Raw genomic sequence first — 22657 nt, 5'->3', positions numbered from 1 at the left:
TATCATGTGGGATTCTGTGAATTTGAACATTCAGGAGATCACCATCTCACCCAAACCATTCATACCATCATCAAGGTTAGTAACCCTCCATCTTTTTGGTACTTTAGTACCATCTATGCTATTATAACCTTTAAAGAAATGAAAAATCTTTGGGAAAGTCTAAGATTTTGCAAAATCCATAAAAGTAAATCCTTCAAGAACTTGGATCATAACAGGAGATTTCAATGAAGTGCTAAAAGCCTCTGAAAAATTTGGAGGCAACCCTATTAGCAATTCAAAATCCTCTTCCTTCGGGGAATGCATTAACCAATGCAACCTCATTGATCTTGGCTTTAAAGGGTGTAAATATACTTAGACCAACAAAAGATATAGGCATAGACAAAACCTTATTCTAGAAAGGCTGGATAGATACCTTGCCAATAATCCTTGGATCAAACTCTTTCCTGAGGCGTCTGCCAGACATATACCTATGACCCACTCTGATCACTGCCCCTTAAGTTAAACTTCCAAAAATAGCACAGAAACATTAGTAAGGTCTTTAGACTAGAGACCATGTGGTGTAACCACTCTAACTTTTATAATATAGTCAGAGAATCCTTCTCTTATGCCTTCACCCCCTCTGAAGCCTTCTCTATTTTCCAAGATAATGCCATTACCTAGAACAAGAAATATTTTTGGAATATCTTCCATAATAAATGGAAATTCTTACTAGACTGGCTGGCATCCAATGTTCTTCTTCTTACCCCACCGATATTTTCCTCTATGACCCTGAGAGGAAGCTCATTAGAGACTACAGTGACATCCTTCACCAAGAGCAGGAATTCTAGAAAATCAAGTCTAGAATAAACTGGCTTTCTGAGGGTGATTCTAATACTAATTTTTTCCACACTTTTACTCTTAATAGAAGAAGAAGAAACAAAATCATTGCCCTCAAGGATGATAGTGGTAACTGGACCTATAACCTTAAGAAAATCAAGAATAACATTATCTGGTTCTATAAATCCCATTACTCTATTAATCCTCTGTCCTCTAGCATTAGATTCCAAACAACCCCTTTCTCCAAAGAGTCATTAAGCTAGAAAGATCACAACCTCCTTGACTCCATACATACCCCTAGATAAATCAAGTAAGTTGTCTTCTTTTTTAAACCCAGGAAATCCCCTAGTCCTGATGGTATCCACCCTCTATTCTTTTAGAAATATTGGGACATTGTGGGCCCCTATGCTATCTAATTCTGCTATGACACTTTCCATTCTAGTCAAATAAAGAAAGAGGTGAACACTACTTACCCCTGCCTCATTCCCAAATGCCTAAATATCTCCAACCTTAGAAACTATAGGCCCATTGGTCTCTACAATACTCAGTATATGATCATTATCAAGATCATTGCATCTAGGCTTAAACCCCACCTGGAAAAAATCATCAGCCATAGCCAGGATAGCTTCTTTCCTAAAAGAAGGACCTCTAATGATACCATCATTGTTCAAGAAGTAATTACCCATTTCAAAAAGATTGTAGAAAAGAAATGCAATATGATCCTTAAGATTAATCTTGAGAAATCCTTTGAAAAAATTGAATGGAGCCTTATTAAACAAGATCTCATCTTTTTTAACATTCCTCCCAAGCTTAGTTCTCTCATTATCTCTTGCATTTCCACCTCCTTCATTTCTATTCTTCTCAATAGAGAAAAAATTAATTTTTTCTAGCCTAGTAGGGGAATAAGACAAGGAGATCCTTTGTCCCCTTATCTATTAAGAATGTGCATAAAACTCTTATCTAGAAGAATTGATCATGAGATAGACATTTTGAATTAGGAACCTTTCACTATTAGCAGAAATGCCTCTCTCCTTGCTCACCTCTTCTTTGTTGATGACCTGGTTTTTATGGAAGACTAATAAAAAACTGCAATACCATCAAGAGAACCCTGGAAATCTTTAGCCATTTCTCTTGCTAGAAAGTGAACCCTCTTAAGACCAAAGTCATCTTCTCTAGAAACTACCCCCTGATCTCAAGATCTCTCTCTCTCTCTCTCTCTCTCTCTCAATTATTATCAATATTCATGCCAAAGAGAATTTTGGGAAATACTTAGCCTTCCCCATCATTCATAAGAAACCTTGCAATAGGGATTTTCAATCCATTATAGACATCCTGAACAATAAGTTGTCAGGTTGGAAAACTAACTTTATTAACATGGATGGAAGGACCACCCTCCATATCATGCAATATATCTCCATTCCTAGGAAGATCCTCAAGATCATTGACAAAACCCAAAGAAACTTCGTATCGGTTTCTAATTCTGAAAAAAGAACAATCCACCTTATCGATGCAGACACACAATTTCCCCCCTATCCAAAGCCGAATTTATCCATTTACCCTGCCTTACCATACACCCACCTCATTTTAATGTCTTTTTCACAAAAAGATGAAGATAAAAATTTCTCAAAAAAATAACAACTTGATAACAAATTAACCACTTTAACCAATAAAGAATGAGCACCTCACTTACCTCACCTTACCCCCATACCCACGTTCCCTCTACCCTACCCTCTTTTACATTTTTCCCTCCCTCTTAATAGAATAGATAATCACTATTCTAGAACGCAACACATAAAACTTATACATAAATTCATAAAATACACTCTCAAAAAGCCCCCTTATTTCCATTGAAAATAGACACACACTCTATATACCCATAGATTTTCTTCTACACATACACTGACGGAGACAGAAATGGAGGGAGTAATATGGAGAGAGCAATAGAAACACAAAAAAATGGGAAAACAGTGAGGAAATAATGAGGAAACATGAGGGAACTAAGAGAGATTGAAATAGAAAGAGAGAGACAGATTGAGAAGGAGGAAAGAAAAAATAGAGAGAGAGAAATGGTTGTGCACCATCGAAGCTCACTGTTCTAGTGAGCCAGCTCCGACACTGCCTCCTTAATCTCCCAAAACTAGCTCCAAAACCCCCTAATATAAGTTAAACTAACACCCAATTATTCTGCCGCCACCACTGTTACTATTTTAGTGTCGAGTCCCCAACGAAAACACATAAACTGACGAGCTCTAGTAAAAAATCCAATCAGCGCCAACAGAAATCCACCAAAAATCAAGCGAAGCAGATCTATCGCCTAAGGAATTAATTATAAATTAAATCTGGGATTGTTCATGTTGAGGTTCAAATCGAGTTTTTTTTTAGATGCTGCTCTATCTTCACTTGGTATATTTAAATTCTACTCTTGTCTTTTTTATTTTATTGTTTATTATATTCGATGCATTGAATTGAACATTGTGTTTTGATTGATCCTTGTTGGTGATGAATAATTGCTTATGTTAATGCATTGTTGATTTACTTGATTATGGATTGTGATGAAATGATATCTTATTTGGAAATTAAAATCATATTATTTGGGAATGAATTTTGAGGAAAAGAGATTGACATTGATAAAAGTGAATGAAAATTTGTTTTGATTCATTGTTAGTAGTTTAATTTAGAATAAACATTGATGTCATTGAATACAATACTACCATAACAGGTTGAAATTGGTAGGAAAGCCGTAGGTTGGGTAGGTAAATTTAGGAATTATGGATTATTGAATATTTGGATATTTTATTGAATAATTTCTATTTTATCGTACGAAATTAAAATTCTATGCATTTGTCGGGGAATGCCCCGAGGCATATTGTACTTATTCACCAAAAAATGTCCCAAGTATCATGTACGCAAAAAGGCTCGTGATAAATGCCCGGCGCATTGGATTAAGCATAGGTAGGTTAATTAAAATAGTTTAAGTTTTTATTTTAATATTTTTATTTTGGTTTGTAATAAATTGGACTGGACACTATTTTTGAAGTTTTGATTGTTTTGGTTGTTTGTTTTTCTCGTTTATGTGTTTTGTTAGTTTATAAATTTCATATTGTCGTACTAGTCAATATCCTTCACGAAGCGACTGTGGTTGAACCACGAGATTGAAGGGTTCCTAACACCTTACCCTCGGTCAACAAAATTTCTTAATCGGAATCTCTATTTATGGAATAATTTAAAAAGTCAAATCATTTTGTAAAAGAATTTTCAATTTATGCTAAGTGACGATTCTAAGTTTAATTGTAAAAATCCTTTTTGAAACAAATTTTTATATTTAGTCATTTTAATAATAAGAACCCTTTTCAAACATAAAAATATTCTTTTTGGTAAAAAAAAAAGAGGTGTGACATCTCTGACGACTCTGTTGGGGATTTTTAGAATTTGAGCTTCATATTTTGAGTTGTATCAGCTTAATTTGGCACTATGGGTGTATAGACGCCTTTTTTGTGTTATTGTTTGCGTTATTATTTTAGCATTGTTGAGTGCCTACGTGCTACGTGTTTATTGTTTTTTCTTACGTGTTACTACTTTATATCTGGCATCATAAGCATTACCCCAAGTTGTTCTTTCACAACAAGTCCTGTAGTACATGTTGTGTACACGACCATTCATTGAGCAATCCTTATCTTAGGTGGGGGAGTCGTCGGCTGATGTAGAGTGGGTGAAAAGCTATCACAGCCACTATTGACCATACCCTTCCCTAAACAACCTTGTTAGTGGACCCCATCCTAGGTCAGTCTTTAGATCATGCTTATCGGTGTCATATTGAGACCTAACGAGACCCACTTGGTCCTTCATAGGAGACTCACCCCTAATGCATTCCTATGTGCTAATTGTTGCATCTTTGAGGGTAATAGGGTTATTTTGACGGACTGATTTGATTAAGCATGTGCTAGAATTAAGAAAAAGTGTGTTTAGGAAAAAAATGAGTCAAAGAGTCGAAGCTTTTAGGTGTTTTTCTTTATGGATTTTGTTTTTCACAATAAAAATTCACAAAGATTTTTGTTTACCTTTTGCACGCTGTTTTCTCAAAATACAAAAGATCAAAAATATTTTCCTTTTGTTTCCTTTAGCAAACATTAATAATTCAAAAATTTTAAATTTTTTTTAATAGGATCTGTTTACAAAAGAAAATTTTTAAAAAGGTGATAGAAGTTTTGTACATTTCATATAATGAAAATGGCAAAAAGATTTTTCTTTTAGTGTCCTCATATTTTTCTGCGTCGGAAAGTTCATAAAAGTATTTTATTTTTGTTGGTGTTTTATTTTTAAACAATTTCAGTAGAAAATATCAAAAAGAAATTTCTTTCATAGTTGTTGGTGTCGTTTTTATGTGAAGTGTTAAATTGAAAACTCAAAAAAGATTTTATTGACGTTTTTCATCATCTCTCTTTGGTCGTGTCACACAAGTCAATGTTTAGTTTGTTATTAAATTCTTAATTATCCAATCTGGATAAACTACGTGAACCTGATTCTCCTCTATTGGGAGTGAGATACGTAGGCGGCCCTTCTAGGGTTCGGTGATCTTATTTAAAAAATTTGAAAAAATTTCTTTATTCTTTATTTAGAGTAGGTGTTTCATATATGGTTTGAAAAGAAAAATACAAAAATATTTTCCTTAATAGTTTTAGGTTCCATTTTGGGATTATATTCAAAATTGAAAATCCAAAAAGATTTTTTGTTCGTATCTTTTGAAAATAATGATAAAAGAAAAAAAGAGTTTCTCTTCATTTTAGATTAGTTGTATGCACGAGTTGTTTCATCTGAAAAATACTAAAAGATTTTTTTCTTGATAATTTTAGGTTTAATTTTTGTATGAGTTTCAAAATCAAAATTCAAAAAAGACTGTGTAAATATCTTTTGAAAAAAGAAGAATTCATTTGGTAATAGATTAGTTAAGCCATGCATTTCTCCATATGAAAAATACAAATTTTTTTTTTATTTAGTAATCATAGATTTTATTTTGTATAGGGATTTTAAAGCTGGAAAAATTCAAAAAGATTTTCATCAATTTTTTTTGACAACTTATTATTTTCTTTCCTACTTAAAGTTTGAAGAAAAAGAAAAAGAAAATGAAAGAGAGTTTGACTGTCCATTTTTTGGACAAACTCCACGAACTATGCATACCTGATTCTCTTCTTTCGGGAGTGAGATATGTAGGCATCCTTCTTGGGTTTGATGATCTTTTTAAAAGAAAAAAAAGAGGAAAAGATTTTGAGAAAGTTTTGAACTCTAACACAATTATTATCTCTTGTTCAGTTAGTTTAAGGTGGTTGGTTTGTGACATTCTGGCTAGTGTTCCACATCAAAACAAATCCAAGGAAGGGTTAATTTTATCCAACAAGGATATAGAGAGTGATTTCATGGATCCATAAAAGAGTCAGGAAAATGAGAGTTTAAAGCAAGAAAATGTGAGACTAAGGCAATAAATGATGGAAATGTATCGAGCTTGGGGAAGTGGGATGACTCCTCCTCCATTCCCACTATTGACCCGGCAAATACTTTGAGTTTTTCATCACAATTGTAAAGTCAATTTTCTACTGTTGTCGATGCCCCACAACATGCTTTAGAATCATTCCACGTCAACTGCATCCCAATACATCCACCACTCTTTTTCTTGCTCCTCAGTATAAGCTACTACATTCACAACACAACATATCATCTCTAATTTTTTTGCTCAACCCTTTACTGCGGCTTCAACCGTTATCCACCAAACGGTTGTGCTTCCTGAATCTGCTAATGAGTCTATGTTCGCTTCTTAAATTTGCTAATGAGTCTATGTTCAATATTCTTGATGATCATTACTATACTCCTGAGCCTACATATAAGTTAAGTGGACCACTAAAATTTCTTAACAAGAATTTTAGCATACCAGAAGAGCTAGAGAAAATGGTTGGAAAAATAAAAAGTGCAGAAAATGCTATGAAAAGTTCCCTAGGACTTACAGATTATACAGATGTTTCATATAAGGACTGAGGGATATCTTCAAATGTCAACCTTCCTCCAAACTTTAAGATATCAAAATTTGAGGAGCATGATGGACATGAGAATGTCATGAAATATTTGAGATTATATTGCAATCAATTAAGGGAAACTGAAGGGAAGAAGAAGGAAAACAAACTTGTTGTCATTCCAGGGGAAAAGTAGAGCTCAAGAGGTCCAACTCAGCAGTATTCTCAGTCCTAATCCCGCATTTACACATCAAATCCACATACTTACCTGCAATAAGGTTCTACTTTTCAAAACACAAGATATTCCATTTCACTTCCTCAGTATCCTTTGAACAATGGACATTTGTATGCTCATCCATCTTCTTGTCCATAATAGAATATACTGGTTCCTTAACATCATCCTCAACCCCCACAAATTTACTAAGAAAAATCTATTTACAAGGTTCAACCAAAGTCAGAATTTGCAAAGAGGATAAAGTCAAAGGAATTTTACACTAACTGGGGAATCGTATACCAGTTTATTCCAGATATTGTGACATTTGAGCATGATAACTCCTCTACTTGGATACACTCCTAACCCATATTTAAGAAATTTTGATCCTCATTGTAGATTGTCGTGCTTTGAAAAGAGAAATAGAAAGGATGATTCAAGAAAAATTGATCGTAGTACAAAACATTGACACTACGAGTGTCACACAGAATCCTTCACCAACACACGATAATGCACAATACATGGGAAATAATGACTTAAGCATGGGGATCCAGAAATTATTTGTTGAAGAGAATGTGTTTGACAGTAGTGGAAGCTCTAGTCATGCTGATATGCAAACCAGTGGCTAAGATGTCAAGCTCAAAAATTGAGAAGATACTCCTCTCCTTACTAGGAAAGGGGTTTTGGTATTTTTTTTTCTTTTCTTTTCATTTATCTGAATTATTTCAGGGTGGTAGTTCAAGATCTATCTTGTTTTGTCTGTCTGTCGTTTATGTTCAAACCCTTCTATCTTTTCTTTCAACTAAATGGAGTGTCCCTTTTTCTTTTGCTTTTTAACTTGTTTGTTTGTCTTCTTTTCACAATACATTTTATTTTGATTCTAGTGATATGACATGCTTATGGAATTTTCAGCCAGATTTTGAAATCTAGTTTAATCACAAAACATTGAATTAGAGGGCTAAAGTTTGAAAACAAACATCTGAGGAAATAGCTAGGGTGTTGAGACATTTAGTGACCAAGTTGAAGCCTTATTTGAAATGAGAGTCACAATAATAACTTGATCATCAGTTGAAAGGCATATCTCATTTAGGTCAAACAGTGGATGAACAATCCTATATCAAGAGAAACAGAAAGAAAATCAGCTCCGCGAAAGCATGGGTCATTCAATGTGAAGGGTGTACAACAAAGGTGGAGTTGTATGTTTGACAAGTGTAGAAAAAGAAGTAAAACAAATGCTCAGGTCAAGTTAGTGCTTTAAAAAATATCATAAATGATCTTCATCTCCCACTTTCATATTGCACGTTATGTTCTTGCTTTTTTAAGGATTGATATGACAAAAACATTCCATTATGTTTCTAAACATGGTGTCATCCTTTGTTTACCCTGTTTGAGCTTTAATTATATTTTTCTTTCATACCTCTCTTTTGGAATCAAGATAGAGTCAGCAAAGTTCAAGAAAAAGTGTTGAGTAAAAGAATAGAGTAAGAAAAATTTCAAGAAAAAAAGAGAGAAAAAATGTATCCAAAACAAAAAAGAAGAGAGTCAAGAAAAATAGATCCAGAAAAAGTCTTCAAGATAAAAGAGTCAATGAAAAAAAAGAAGAAGAAATCAGAATCAAGAAAAAGTACAAGTTGTATTCTTTCTTTCTAACTCTATCCAAAATACAACTTACAACCAAAGAAAGACCTTTATATCAATCTTTGAGAATGATAAGGCTAAGCATGCAATATATATGATGATGCATTTTGGGAACTGCTTGTCTTCCTCAGCATAAGGAATCAGAAGAGAAATAAAAATGAGAGAGTCTTATCAATGATAATCCTCACGGGCACCGTAAGGTGATGGTAAGTATAGAGAGATAAAAAAAGAGAGAGTTTTATCGGTGAAAATCCTCACGAGCCTCATAAGATGATTGTGAGTTAAGAGAAATAATGATAAAGTATCATAGAGTATTATTGGTGAAAATTGTCATGAATACCGCAAAATGATGGTGAGCTGAGAGAAATGAAAATGAGTAGTCTTACTGACGAGAATCCGCACAGGCACTGAGTTTGAGAGAAATGAAAATAAGAGAGCCCCATTGGTGAAAATCCTCATGGACATCATAAGGCAATGGTGAGCTGAGAGAAAGAAAATGAGAGAGGTTTGTTGGCGGAAACCCTTCAAGGTGTCACTAGCCGAATGAGGTCTAATAGTGCAATTGACCTAAGGAAGCAACTCAATTTCAGGGCCATTTTTAGATTTTTTTTTTCTTTTCTCTATTTTTTTTAAAAAAGGACACAAATCGTCAAAAAGGACACAAATCGTCTTTTCTTTCTTCTCTATTTTTCTGTTTTATGCTTCTAAGTCTGTCATTCGAATAGAAAATCATTTATCTTATGTTTTTGAGTCAAGTCCATATCAAAACAAGTGAGAAAGAATTTCAAAACTTGTTACCAACTTCTTTAAATGCACAAAGCAAGATAAAAAACCAGCACATGAAAGAAACATAATTGTAAGTCGAAACAAAACAAGCATAAAATTTTGTCAGAAAATAAGTTTGGGAATTGAGGAAGTACCAAGCTTCAAAGGATTTATCGGAGAGACATAGCAAAATGGGGATACTGTGTTTGCTTTTGAGTCACTTTTAATAATCAATATTTTGTTTAATGGTGCAATAAGTTGATGACATATGCCATTCCTTGAAAGCAAAATTAAATGGGATAAGTACAACAGAAATCGCCTCAAAATCTAAAGCCTCAAGCCAACTACCCTATTTTAAACTCACTAGTTTTCTTTGTATGAAACAAGAACACTTGTTAACTTCAAATCAACGACTTCAAAGCGCAAATATCCAGTGGTGCAATTCCTCATTTGTGCAAATGCAAGAGGCAGTGTTGCTGTTCAGGTTTGGTAATCACAATTATGGTAAAACTAATCATCTTGTACACCTATGAGACACATTCTCTAATTTGGGTCTTTCATGTCTCATGGATAGGAGGTGGACTTCTTAATTTGAGCCGTCAATCCTAAAATATGTTCTTTTAGTAAGAATTTTTCACTTTTACTCTTCAGAGACAGTCTTGTTGGTCTTGGTCATTCAATTTTTCCTCAAAAGGTGCATTTGTTGATCAGAATCTTGATTTATCTCTGTATTATGCATTGTTGCAAGTAGTTGTGATTGGGTTTGACACCCGCAAAGCTTTTTGATGATAAACTGGGGCAAAAAGAAAATTTAATTCTGTTATTTGGAACTTCACTTTAGGATCCTCCGAGAAAATGAGACTTTATTTTTCTGGAATATGGAATCTTTCTTTATCATAATTTTTGTTTAGGATAATTATTGTTCTAGTTTTGATTTTGATTTCAGGATCCCGCCTGGAGAACAGGGTAGTAAAATTTCAAGTCGAGATCCCATCCAGAGAATAGGGTGATGAAATTGAAAGTTGGGAACTTGCCTAGAGAACAGGGTGATGAAATTTGCAAGATGGGAGCCCGCCCGGAGAATAGGTGATGAAATTGAAAGTTGAGAGCCCGCCCAGAGAATAGGGTAATGAAATTTGCAATTCAGAAGCCTACCCCGGAACAAGGTGATGAAATTGAAAGTCAGGAGCTCGCCTGAAGAACAAGGTGAAGAAATTATAAGTCAGGATTTCAGCCGGAGAACATGGCGAGGAAATTACAAGTTAGGAATCTATCCAGAGAACATGATAATGAAATAGCAAGACGAGAGCCCACCCGGAGAATAAGGTGATGAAATTGCAAGTCGGGAGTCCTCTTGGAGAACAGAATGATGAACTAGCAAGTCGGGAGCCTGCCCAAATAATAAGGTGATGAAATTGCAAGTCAAGAGTCTGCCCGGAGAAAAGAATGATGAAATTATAAGTCAGGAGCCACCTGGAGAACAAGGTGATGAAATTGAAATTCAAGAGCCATCCTGGAGAACAGGGTGAGGAAATTATAAGTCAGGAGTCCACCCAGAAAATAGGATGAGAAAATTACAAGTTGGGAGATAGCCTAGAGAATAGGGTGATGAAATTAAAAGTCAGGAGCCCACCTGACTAACATGGTGATGAAATTAAAAGTCAGCAGATTGAAGAAATTTCAAGTCAGGAGCCCGCCTTAGGAACATGGTGAGAAAACTGCAAGTCGGGAGCTCGTCTGGAGAACAAGGTGATGAAATTGCAAGTCAGAAGCCTGTCCGGAGAATGGGGTGATGAAATTGGAAGTCAGGAGCCCACCCGGAGAACAGGGTAAAGAAATTGAAGGCCAAGCTACAAGGTGATGAAATAGCAAGTCAGGAGCCCGCCTAGAGAATAGGGTGAAGATTTTTAAATTCAGGTTCAAACTTAGAAGTTCCCCCAACAGAACATGGTCAATCTTTAAGTTCATCTCCAATACTAGATTTTGTGTAGAGAAAAAATTATTCTCAAGTTCAATCCAAAGAAGATCAGAGCTTTTATCACTTTTTAAAGCACTGAAGACTCAAGTCAATATCTAAGGGAAGTTGAATAGATAGAACTTTTGTTATTGCATTTATTTTTTTTAACTTGTAATTTTATTTTTAGATGTAATAACAGAGCCGCGGATCGGAACCTGAACAGAACCTCACTCGACTCTCCAATTTGGTATAGTCCCTATTGTTTTAACCCTAAAAACTAGATATGACCTGATCACCACAAAACTTAGGATAGGTAGGATGCCTAAAATCAGGACTTGGTTGTACTCTGTATTCTTGTTTCTTCCATTCGAATAATGATCGGGTCAAAATTCTTTTTTGTTGTCTACTTTTTTATCTGTAAACACTTTGTGTTTACATCCAAATAGGGCATAATGTAGACACGTAGTTTTGCCCCTCCCCAAAGCTGAGTTTATCTATTTAGCCCACCTTACCATAAACCCCACCTCATTTTAACACTTTTCCATAAAAAGATAAAAACAACAATTTCTCAACAAAAATAGCAACTTGATAACAAATTAACCATTTTATCTGATAAAGAATGAGAACCTTACCTACCTCACCACAACCCTATACCTACGTACTCCCTACCCTACTCTCTTTTATGTTTTCCCCTCCCCTTTAACAGAACAGACACTCACCATTCACGGAGGAGAATGAGGGTTAGAACATAACACATACAACTCACAAACAGATGGACACCAACATATTCTAAAAAAGGCCCCCAATTTTCATTAAATATGGACACATACTCTACATACTGATAGATTCTCTTCTACACATACACTGATGGAGATAGAAAAATGGCGAGAGTAATACAGAGAGAGCAATGGACACATAAAAAATAGGAAAATATTAAGAAAAATTGATGAAATAGGGGGGAATTAAGAGAGACTGAGCGAGAAACAAAGAGAGAGAGATTGAGAAGAAGGAAAGAAAAAAAAGGGAGAAAAATAATTGTTCACCACCAGAGCTCACTGTTCCAGTGAAACAACTCAAGCACTACCTCCCTAAATCTCTCAAAACCAGCTCTAAACCCCCCTAAAATTAGTTAAACCAATACCCAATTACTCTACCGCCACCACTGTTACTGTTCTAATGTCAGGTACCACCAAAAATACGTAAACTGGTGAGCTCTAGTTGGAAATCCAATCAGCTCCAATGGAAATCCACCAGAAACCAAGCAAAATAGATCTATCGCCTAAGAATTAATTATAAATTGAAACTGGGATTGTTCATGTTAAGGTTTGAATTGAGGTTTTTTTCAAACGCTGCTCTATCTTTGCTCGGGATATTGAAATCGTCAATTAAGGTTCAACTCTACTCTTGTCTTCTTTTATTTCATTATTTATTATATTCGATGCATTGAATTGAACATTGTGTTTTTATTGATCCTTTTCGGTAATAAATAATTTTTTGTGTTGGTTCGTTGTTGATTTACTTGATTATGGATTGTGATGAAATGATATCTCATTTGGAAATTAAAATCATATTACTTAGGAATGAACTTTTAGGAAAAGGGATTGACATTGATAAAAGTGAATGCAGATTTATTTTGATTCATTGTAAGTGGTTTAATTTGGAGTAAACATTGATGTCGTTGAATACAATAGTACCATGATAGGTCAAAATTGGCAGGCAAATGATAGGTTGAGTAGGCAAATTTAGGAATTGTGTATTGTTAAATATTTGGATGTTTGGTTGAATGATTTCTCTTTTGTCGCAAGGAACTGAAATTGTATTCATTTGCCGGGGAATGCCCTAAGGCATATTGTACTTATTCACTAGGAAATATCCCGAAGTATCATATGCGTAAAGGAGACTCGTGATCAAGGCTCGAGGCATAGGGTAAATCATAGCTAGGGTAATTAGAGTATTTTAGGTTTTTAATTCAACATTTTTATTTTGGTTTGTAATAAATTGGATTGGACACTATTTTTGAAGTTTTGATTGTTTGTTTTTCTTGTTTATGTGTTTTGTTGGTTTATATATTTCATAATGTCATACTAGCCAATATACTTCACGAAGAGACTGTGGTTGAACCACGGGACCGAAGGGTGCCTAATACCTTTCCCTCTGTTAGTAAAATTCCTTAACCAAAATCTCTGTTTGTGGACCAGTTTAAAGTGTCAAATCATTTTGAAAAAGGATTTTTAAAGGTGACTTGGCACACCCGATTTATGCCAAGTGGTGACTGTGAGTTTAATTGTAAAAATCATTTTCAAAACAAATTTTCATTTTTAGTCACTTGAATAATAAAACCTTTTTTCAAATATAAAAATAGTCTTTTTGGTAAAAAACGGGGGTGGCAATAAACTGGAATGCCCTTACTCTTCCTAAGAGAGAAGGTAGATTGGGCATATAAAGGAACTGAACCAAAAATGAAACCATACTCAGAAGTCTGTCTTGGAGATATCACTACCATCCAAACAAGCTCTGGACGTCTATGGTTAGAAACAAGTACACCAACCAGAGAAGAACTACCAAGAAAATTACCTCCAACACTTGAAAAAGCTTACAGCTAGGATGGGAGAATTGCACCAAAGCTTCTCAATGAATTGTCCACAATGGTTATAAAATCAACTTCTGGATGGACAAATGGCTGCCTAATAGTCTACCTCTTAGAAGCCTTACACAAGGCCCTCTCCACCATGCCCTGTCTAACATCAAGTTGAACTCTATTTGGCGTAACCACTCTTGAAATATGGGCACCCTCTCCATTCAAATCCCTAATCCCATTGCCAAGATTATAACCAACATCTCCAGACATAACTCTAGAATTAACTCCGACCACTTCATCTGGTCCAACTCTGACAATGGTCTCTTCACAAGCAAAAGTGCTTACTCTTTTATAAACTAAGGCCTAAGGAAGAATTCAAGGGAAGACCATAATTATTTTAATTGGATTTGGAAAATCCACTCCCCCCCCAAAAAATTAAGTTTTCTTGTGGCTACCAAACTCACTCTCTCTAACATGGGACTTAATATTCCCCCTAGCTGTTTCAGCTGCAATCATTCTTCTGAGGACATCACATCTTTTTCTAGTGCCCCTAGTCTGTGGATACTTGGTATCACATCATTGAAAAAGGGAAAGCCCTGGGGATTACCATCTCCATATTTTACAATCAAAATTTGGCAAACACCTAGAGAAAGATAAAGAATAAGAAGTTTGACAGACTTCTCCTGTGGTATAATATCCTTCCTTTTACTCTTTGGGCAATTTTGAAGAATAGGAACTCCAATTCTTTCAACAACAAAAAGGATATTCTCAACTTCCATTGTATTCATATGAAAGTAGTTGAGTTCTACCATATGGCTAGCAACAAAATTTTACATGCTCCTAAGTTGACCACTATTAATGTGAAATGATACCCTCCTGCACACTTCTTTTATAAGCTTAATACCAATGACTCATGCATAAATAACTATGGAAAGGATGGGATTGGGGGGAATAATTAGGAACAGTAGGGGAGGGTGGTAAATTAGTTTTTCTAGACACTTCCTCCATACCACCAATAACCAAATGGAACTCATTGCCTTAGTTAAGGGACTGAGATAGCTGAAGAGCATCAACTCATACCTCTTGAAATCAACATAGACTCCAAGGATATAATAACCATGCTGAAAGTTAGTAACTTACTCTATGATGATTTAATTGATGAATGCAGGTTAAGAATAAGAAATCTAGGAAGGCGAGGTAGCCATTTACTTAGAGAGCAAAATAGAGTAGCAGACGCCATGGCTAAGCTAGGAGCACTGACAACTGATCTGCAGGAGACGCCCATTTTTGTAGTTCCACCAATGTGTGCTTGGGGAGTGGTTTGGGCAGATATAGCTGGAACTTATTTTGAAAGACTTGTCAATGTTTTTGTAACAAGTTCTACTAATGATAACTCCTTTTGCTTTGTTTTGCAATTGGATTGAGTGGAATTCGGTGTTTGTAAGTAACCCTAATCTTTACTTATCTTAATGCATTTTCCTATTAACCAAAAAAAAGAACGTGTCATTTATGTACTGAAAATCTATTTGTTAAAGACATTTGCTATAAATTCCCTTAAGGTAATGGATCTTTTCTATATACAACAACTGTCACAACCTTGAGATTTTCTTCATAATTTCAAATGCAAAATTAAATGCAATTCCTTCATGATCATGCTTATTTGTTGCCTTTTGTGCCAAATTATTATAACAAAAAGTCTTGTTCTTCTTAAAATAAAAAACATTCTTTGCTAACAAGATTTGTATCTAGACTTCTAACAAACAGAGTAACACTAAGTAAAATTAGTACAATGGATGAAGATCAGTGAGGTTGATTCTTCCTTTTTTTTCACTTATGCCTAATTTCTGTATTTGAGATTATGAATATGGGTTGGTTCATTATATAAAAGGTAACAAATTTAATTAGTGACATATCCTAGTGCTTAACTTATAAGGGGAAGGTCTCATGATCTCTTGGAATAAAGTGTTTGCTCCAAAGACCGAAGATGCATGGCATGTCTTATTGCCGGCTCTACCTATAAAAACGAAAAAGAATGGGCGGATCCTTTTCAAACAATTGACTCATATTTGGGTCATTAGATAGTCATGGCTAGTTGATCCACACAAATTCCATATTATGGTCATGTTATAATTTGGGTCATTTTGGCTCAGATAGTTCAGATACAGTTCATATACCATATAGATACAATCCAAATACCATATTAATAGTTCATAGAAAAAGCAAATCAATTAATTTACGGATAAAAAATGTATCATTGTTATATAGAATATGCATTTTTAATAGGATGTACATAGAATTTGTATCATTGATATATATATATATATATATTGTAAGACCCCACAAATTTTTCTAGCTTAACTCTGTCTTTTAAGCTTGCTAAGGGGTCCCAGACTTAGAATATATTAGTTAAGTATTCAGACTTAGTACCATTTTAGCCTTCAAAAGTTGACAATCTTATTTTGAGACCTTTACGTCCCTTAAATATTGATATTAGAGTTGATTCGTGATCAGTAAGGTCAATAGATGTTCCCGCATAAGTTTTGAAATTTTTGGATCTTGTTTAGACCATGTTTGAGTGTCCAAAATAGTGGGTCAACACGGTCTCGATGCGTCGCAACGACCATCATGTCGATAAGATAGTTTTTTCCCAACTTCAGTGCAAATTCTGGTGAACTGATGCGGACCCAATGCGGCACGTTGGCTATGCGTCAATGCCAATAACACGACGCATCGGCCTACGTGTTGGTAACACAGTTTATAAGCATTAAAAGGCCGCGTCCTCAGGGTTAATTAGGTCTTTTCTCCATGCCCTTCAGCCTCCAAAACACGAAATTAAACCCATTGGAGAGCAATTATACTCATTTATTCTCAAAATTTCTCAAGAACAAAACCTTAGGTGTTCAAATTTCTAATCAAGAACTCAAGAACTCACCATCAATCTCTCAGAATTCATTAACTAAGGTATGTAAAGTGTTCATCCAAGGGTTCCGTCCACCCTTGGAGTCCAAGAAACTATTTTTAAATTTCAAGTTTATGGATTTCAAGAATTGTATATTAGGTTTGATTATGTTCATTTTTATAATGATTAATTGGGATTCTAATCCATGCTTTATGATACGTTCATGTGAGGTTAACTGATATGTATGTAATATTATGAGGATCCATGTAAAACCTTTGAAATTGTCAATGGGGATTTAAATTATGATGTCTACTTGTTGTTTAGTGTTATATACATATGTATGCTCACCAAGTGCTTGATGAATTATTTATGTGAACTAATAAGGGAAAGAAATCATGGCATGCTAGCTTTTTTGCAAGTAATACCATGCAAGAGTTTGATAAGATGTCTCTATAGATGCATTATGAATTCAATGTGCTTGCTTATGCTAAGCAAGTTCATGTGATGCTTTATTTTCATGCTATAGAGTCCTGAGGGCATTTAATACTCGATAATTTAGCTGTTTACTTAGAGCCAGTGTCCGTTCTGAAGTAATCTCAGTAGTGACTCGATCAGTAGAACTCAACCATTTGCAAAAACCCAGTAAATCTCAATAGTATTTGTAATTCAGTCACAGGACTCAGTGTAGACCTCAGTAGCACTCTTTGCTCAATCAGTTAATAGAATTTAATAGTATTCCATCAGTCCACAAAACTCAGTGAACTCAGTTCAATTCAGTCAAATAGTAATATTAGTAGCAATTCAGTCCAATCTAGTATAAACTAAAATTCAGTTCAGTTTTTGTTCAAATGAGAGTAGAATTTAGCATCGAGTGAACCCAAGGATGGAGGCCTTCCTGTCAATAGAGGGTTTGACCCTTAGTAGCAATCCCTGATTTACAGAACTATATAGCCAGCGTAGGTTGAGATATATTTCTGCCAGATACTATAAAAGCTGATATATCTCATTTGAGTTTTCCTACCAGCGAGGGTGTAAAGCCCCGAAATCGTGTCCTGAGACGTCACACTGTGCTTAGGATCACAAGTGACCCCAAGCTAATACTTCTACTGGCATAACTCATAAGTAATTAAACAAAAAGTATAAATCTATACAAATTTTGCGGGAAATAAATCTTTTCTGAATATGATAGATACAAAACTAAGTTTACAGGATTATAACTCTGCTTTTACAACCAAAACAGAAACGGAATACATCAACTTCTACTGACTGTCTATGAAGCCTCTACTATTACTGACTTTAGGTAGACGGGTCATGACTCCTAATTAACCCAACTCAATATGACTGAATAAAGAAAATACATCATTTCTCAAACTATATAACAAACTTAAGCTCTTGAATCAAAAGGACTCATCATCCCGCGAACTGACTGGATCTGAAGATGTACACTATACATTGTACCTACATTCTGAGAAAATGTAGCCCACATACGAATATGTAGGTCATTACCATGGAAACATACTGAGCATATTGGGGTGCAATGCATATATAAAATAATATCTTAATATCATCACAGTTTGTAAAATTATGCATGCTGATATAAATGACTCACTTAGCTCGAATTAAAATCATCATAATCATAAGAGAGTAAAATATATCGGGTGAAACATGTGAGTCATCATAATAAATCTCAATTCACTTCCATATCAATTCCAAATCATCAAAGCAATCAAATCTCATAACAATTCTCTTTGGAATATATGTTCATTAAATCTTTCGAAAATAATGACTTTCTCAAACTCAGTCTTTCAAACAAATATGTTTTCATCTCAGATAGAAGAATAAGACTTTTCATATTAGATAGAGGAATACACACACACACATTAGGAGTCTCTTGCAACCGACATAAACCATGTGAGCTACATGGAGTCCAACGTCTAACCCACATTGGGGAGAGCTATCCTATCCTTTCCATCGGAGTAGAACCTTAAATCATCAATCCAAACACTAGTGATCACCATATAAATCATCCTCAGGCTCACAACCTATGGGGGCACGTAGTTCTAGGGAAGTACCAATCCTGCTATACCTCCCGCTCGGTGCTAAAGACTACTTCTAGACTTAGCTCAGATCTTTTCAAAAGAAAATCCATGAATAAACAATTCAACAATTCACAACGGGAGCCATCATGCTACCCTTTTTATAATAATCAATAAAAGTGGATTTCTTTTCTCATCTCGAGTTCAAATCAACCCCTTTTTACGACCAAAAGGTCAAAGCTTCATTATCATCTCAATTCATTTAAACACAAAGTGTTTATAACACATGATTTCTAAAAAAAATAACAATCTCAATTAGAGTTCAAAACTCATGTCTCAACATCATATGAAAATTTATCAAGGTTCAAGCTTTACATCATAAACATATATAACTTCCTTCAAAATCTGGAAATTTATCCATAAGGCACAAAATATCATCATTCTCATATAATTTCACTTCTAAAATATCAAAAACATCATAATCTAATGATAATCAATATAGGATATAAATTCATGCTTCAAAATCATAGTAAAACATATAAAATCCATAACTTCATAAAAGAAAGTATTTTTGGGCACAAGAACGAAAGGGTGTTATTGTTGAAAAACCCCACATACCTTAAACTTGAAGCTTTGAATGACTTTTCGAATGATGTAATGCTATTTACGAACTTTTGGGTGTCACTCGTAGCCTTCGAAACAGGAATTCCGAATATGCAAAAATTATAGGATTATCACAGTTGAATCTCTAGCTATTGGAGTTTTTATGTTGAAATCCTAAAGGATGTTCTTGGTGATTTTGAGAGAAAGTAAACTTATTTTGAAAACTTATTTTGATGTTGTGGGAGTTTAATCCCGTGTTATAGACATATATAGGGGTGTTTTTGCCACTTGGAAGTGAAGTATGCGGCACACAACCCATGGAACACCTTAAGGTGTGCATCACACACCTTATGGAAGACATTTAAGTGTGCCTCGCAATCCCAATCGTACACATTTGATTGGGCGGCACATTGCCCATCGCATACCCTTACTGTCTCTCATAAAAATGGTCATAACTCTTCGTTTGGGTATTGAATTTTTGCAAAATTAGTAACGTTGGAAAGATAATTCAATTATCTAAAATTTGATAGGTCTTGTGATGAAAAATTCCATGTATATTAATAGATATTCATGTTTGAAGTTGACCCTTGTAGAATCAAAAGTCAAACTTTGGATGAATCAATTAGTCTTAGCTCAACCTTGTTCTATGTCATTTCTATAAACATTTTCCACCTCTAAAATACTCCGTAGACTAGGATAATTATCATGCAACTTGTATTCATGTGAGAATCACTTGGATTAGAGCTTAGACACGCAGGAACGATGGTTAGAATTCTAGCACAAAAATATAGGGTATTACAGTGGGTTAACGGAAGAGCTTCCTGTCAGAGAGGGTTAACCCATAGCTTGTCCTTACCGATGGAATGTTATTGACACCCTTCCAATTAGGGTCATAGGTTGGAACCTAATCAGATTAGAGAGAGGCATGTCGGTTGGAAAATTATCTCCCACAGTCTCAGTTCTAGTCTCAGTCTCAAAATAGAACTCAGTTTAGTTCTACAGATTTAGGACTATTAGATATAGTCACTCAGCTAAGTATGAAACTCAGTATAGTTCCATAGAATTTGGGACTATCAGATACAGTCATTTAGATATCAATTATTAGTATTCAGACTCAGTACTTAGTATTATCATGATCTTAGGTACAGTCTATGTATTCATGCATGTACTCTTATTCAGTCATATTGATGTTATTCAGTTAGTATTGTTCATGCATATGAACCCATGAATTTCAGCCTACCTCACTAAGTAAACTAGTACATTCAAAGTACTGACGCATGCTTTTTACGCTATGATGTCTTATATCATAGGTTCAGACGCGTGGGCTCCAGAGTATCGTTAACAGTTCAGATCTTTAGCTTTTAGAGTAGTGATAAGTCCTCATAGTTTGAGAACATGCTTGTTATTTTTAGTATTATTTTCAATAGTTAGAGTTAGTTGGGGACTTGTTCCATCAACTCCACAGTTCAGACAGTTTAGAGGCTTTTCAAACTAGTGTATTTTCAGACAGTTGTTCAGTTTTATAGTACTTATTTTTAGTTTTGGTATTTTGATACCGTATTCGGATTTATTTACAGATTTGAACCTTATGGCATATGTTTTTACCTATTTCTGCAATTATTATAGTATTTATTACAAAGTTATTGTAGCAGGTACCTATCATGGGTTAGCTTGAGGTCCTTTGGGATTATGAGCACCGTGTAGGATCAGGTGAATAGATACGGGGTGTTATAAACTTTGTATCAGAGTCTAAGGTTCAATAATATCCTAGAAAATTTTAAAATCAACATCTAGTAGAGTCTTGTGCATAGGTATATTTTACGCCACACTTATGGACAAGAGGCTACGAGATGTTTTAGGAAAAGTTTCTCTTCTTTCAGTATTCATGTCGTGCTAGTGAGCATGAGCTCTAGTAAAACTCTCAGTCTAATCTACTTTTTTCTTTCACTTATAGAACATTCCTCCCAAAAGGACTAATGAAAGAAGAATCAGAAATCAGTCTGCACCTCAACTCACTCTGGCAGATCTCCTGGATGAGAACGTCTCTCATGTAGAATTTAGAGTTGTATTCACTACTCTAGCCAATTCATTTGCAAATCAGAATGAATGACCAGCTGCTGTTCTAGCCAAACTATTGGCCAATACTACTACAGCCAGGATTCAAGACTTTACCCGAATGAATCCTCCCTTATTCTTAGGTTTTAAGTTTGAAGAGGATCCACAAGAGTTTTTCGATCAGGTTCATAAAGTCACAGATATCATGGGAGTGAATTCCAGTGAGAGTGCTGAGTTAGATGCCTATCAGCTACAAGATGTAGCCCATACGTGGTTTAAGCAGTGGAAGGTAGACAAGGTTGCAGATATAGAGCCCATAGAATGGGAAGAGTTTGCTACGACCTTCTTATATAGATTCTTCCTCTTGGAGCTGAAAAAAGCTAAGGTGTTAGAGTTCATCAATCCTAGGCAATACAATATGAGTGTGAAAAAGTATTCCCTCAAGTTTACTCTATTAGCTAGGTATGCTCCCTATGTAGTAGAAGACAATAGATCCAGAATGAGCAAGTTTGTGTATGGGGTATCGGGTAAAGTGGTTAAGGAGTGCAGGAATACGATGTTGATTAAGGAGATGGACATATCTACACTTAAGATCTATGCTCAACATATTGAGGAACAGAAACTTACGAAGAAAGAGAGAGAAAATAAGAAAGCTAGAAAAGGTAGCTTTAGTTTTACCCAGTCAAGGTCAGAGGGTGGTAATCGTTCTCAGTTTAGTCAAAATTTTTTAGCCCCATTTCCATCTTTAGCTAGTACACCAGTACCAAGGTTCAGGAATGAAAGTCACAATGGGGCGCCAGGCTCCAAAACCTAGAGTAGTACAAGTGGTGTTCGTACTAATCCATTTTGCGAAGAATGTGATATGAATTATAAGGGTATGAATAGAGATGACAGTGATGTGTGTTTTGGTTGTGGCGAGTCAGGTCATAGAGTTCGAGACTATCCTAAGACTGGTCTACAAAGTTAGCACAGTCATTCTTCAGCTCAGTCCGGTCGCCCAAGTAAGTAGGGTGCCTCTTCCAGTGCCACCAGTAGGCAACGGCCAAACAGACTCTATGCTCTTCATCCTGACAAGATCAAGAAAGTTCTCCTGATATGGT

This window comes from Capsicum annuum, chromosome 9 (assembly GCF_002878395.1).
Source record: "Capsicum annuum cultivar UCD-10X-F1 chromosome 9, UCD10Xv1.1, whole genome shotgun sequence".
NCBI classification, from domain to species: domain Eukaryota; kingdom Viridiplantae; phylum Streptophyta; class Magnoliopsida; order Solanales; family Solanaceae; genus Capsicum; species Capsicum annuum.
This window is presented reverse-complemented; position numbering follows the sequence as displayed.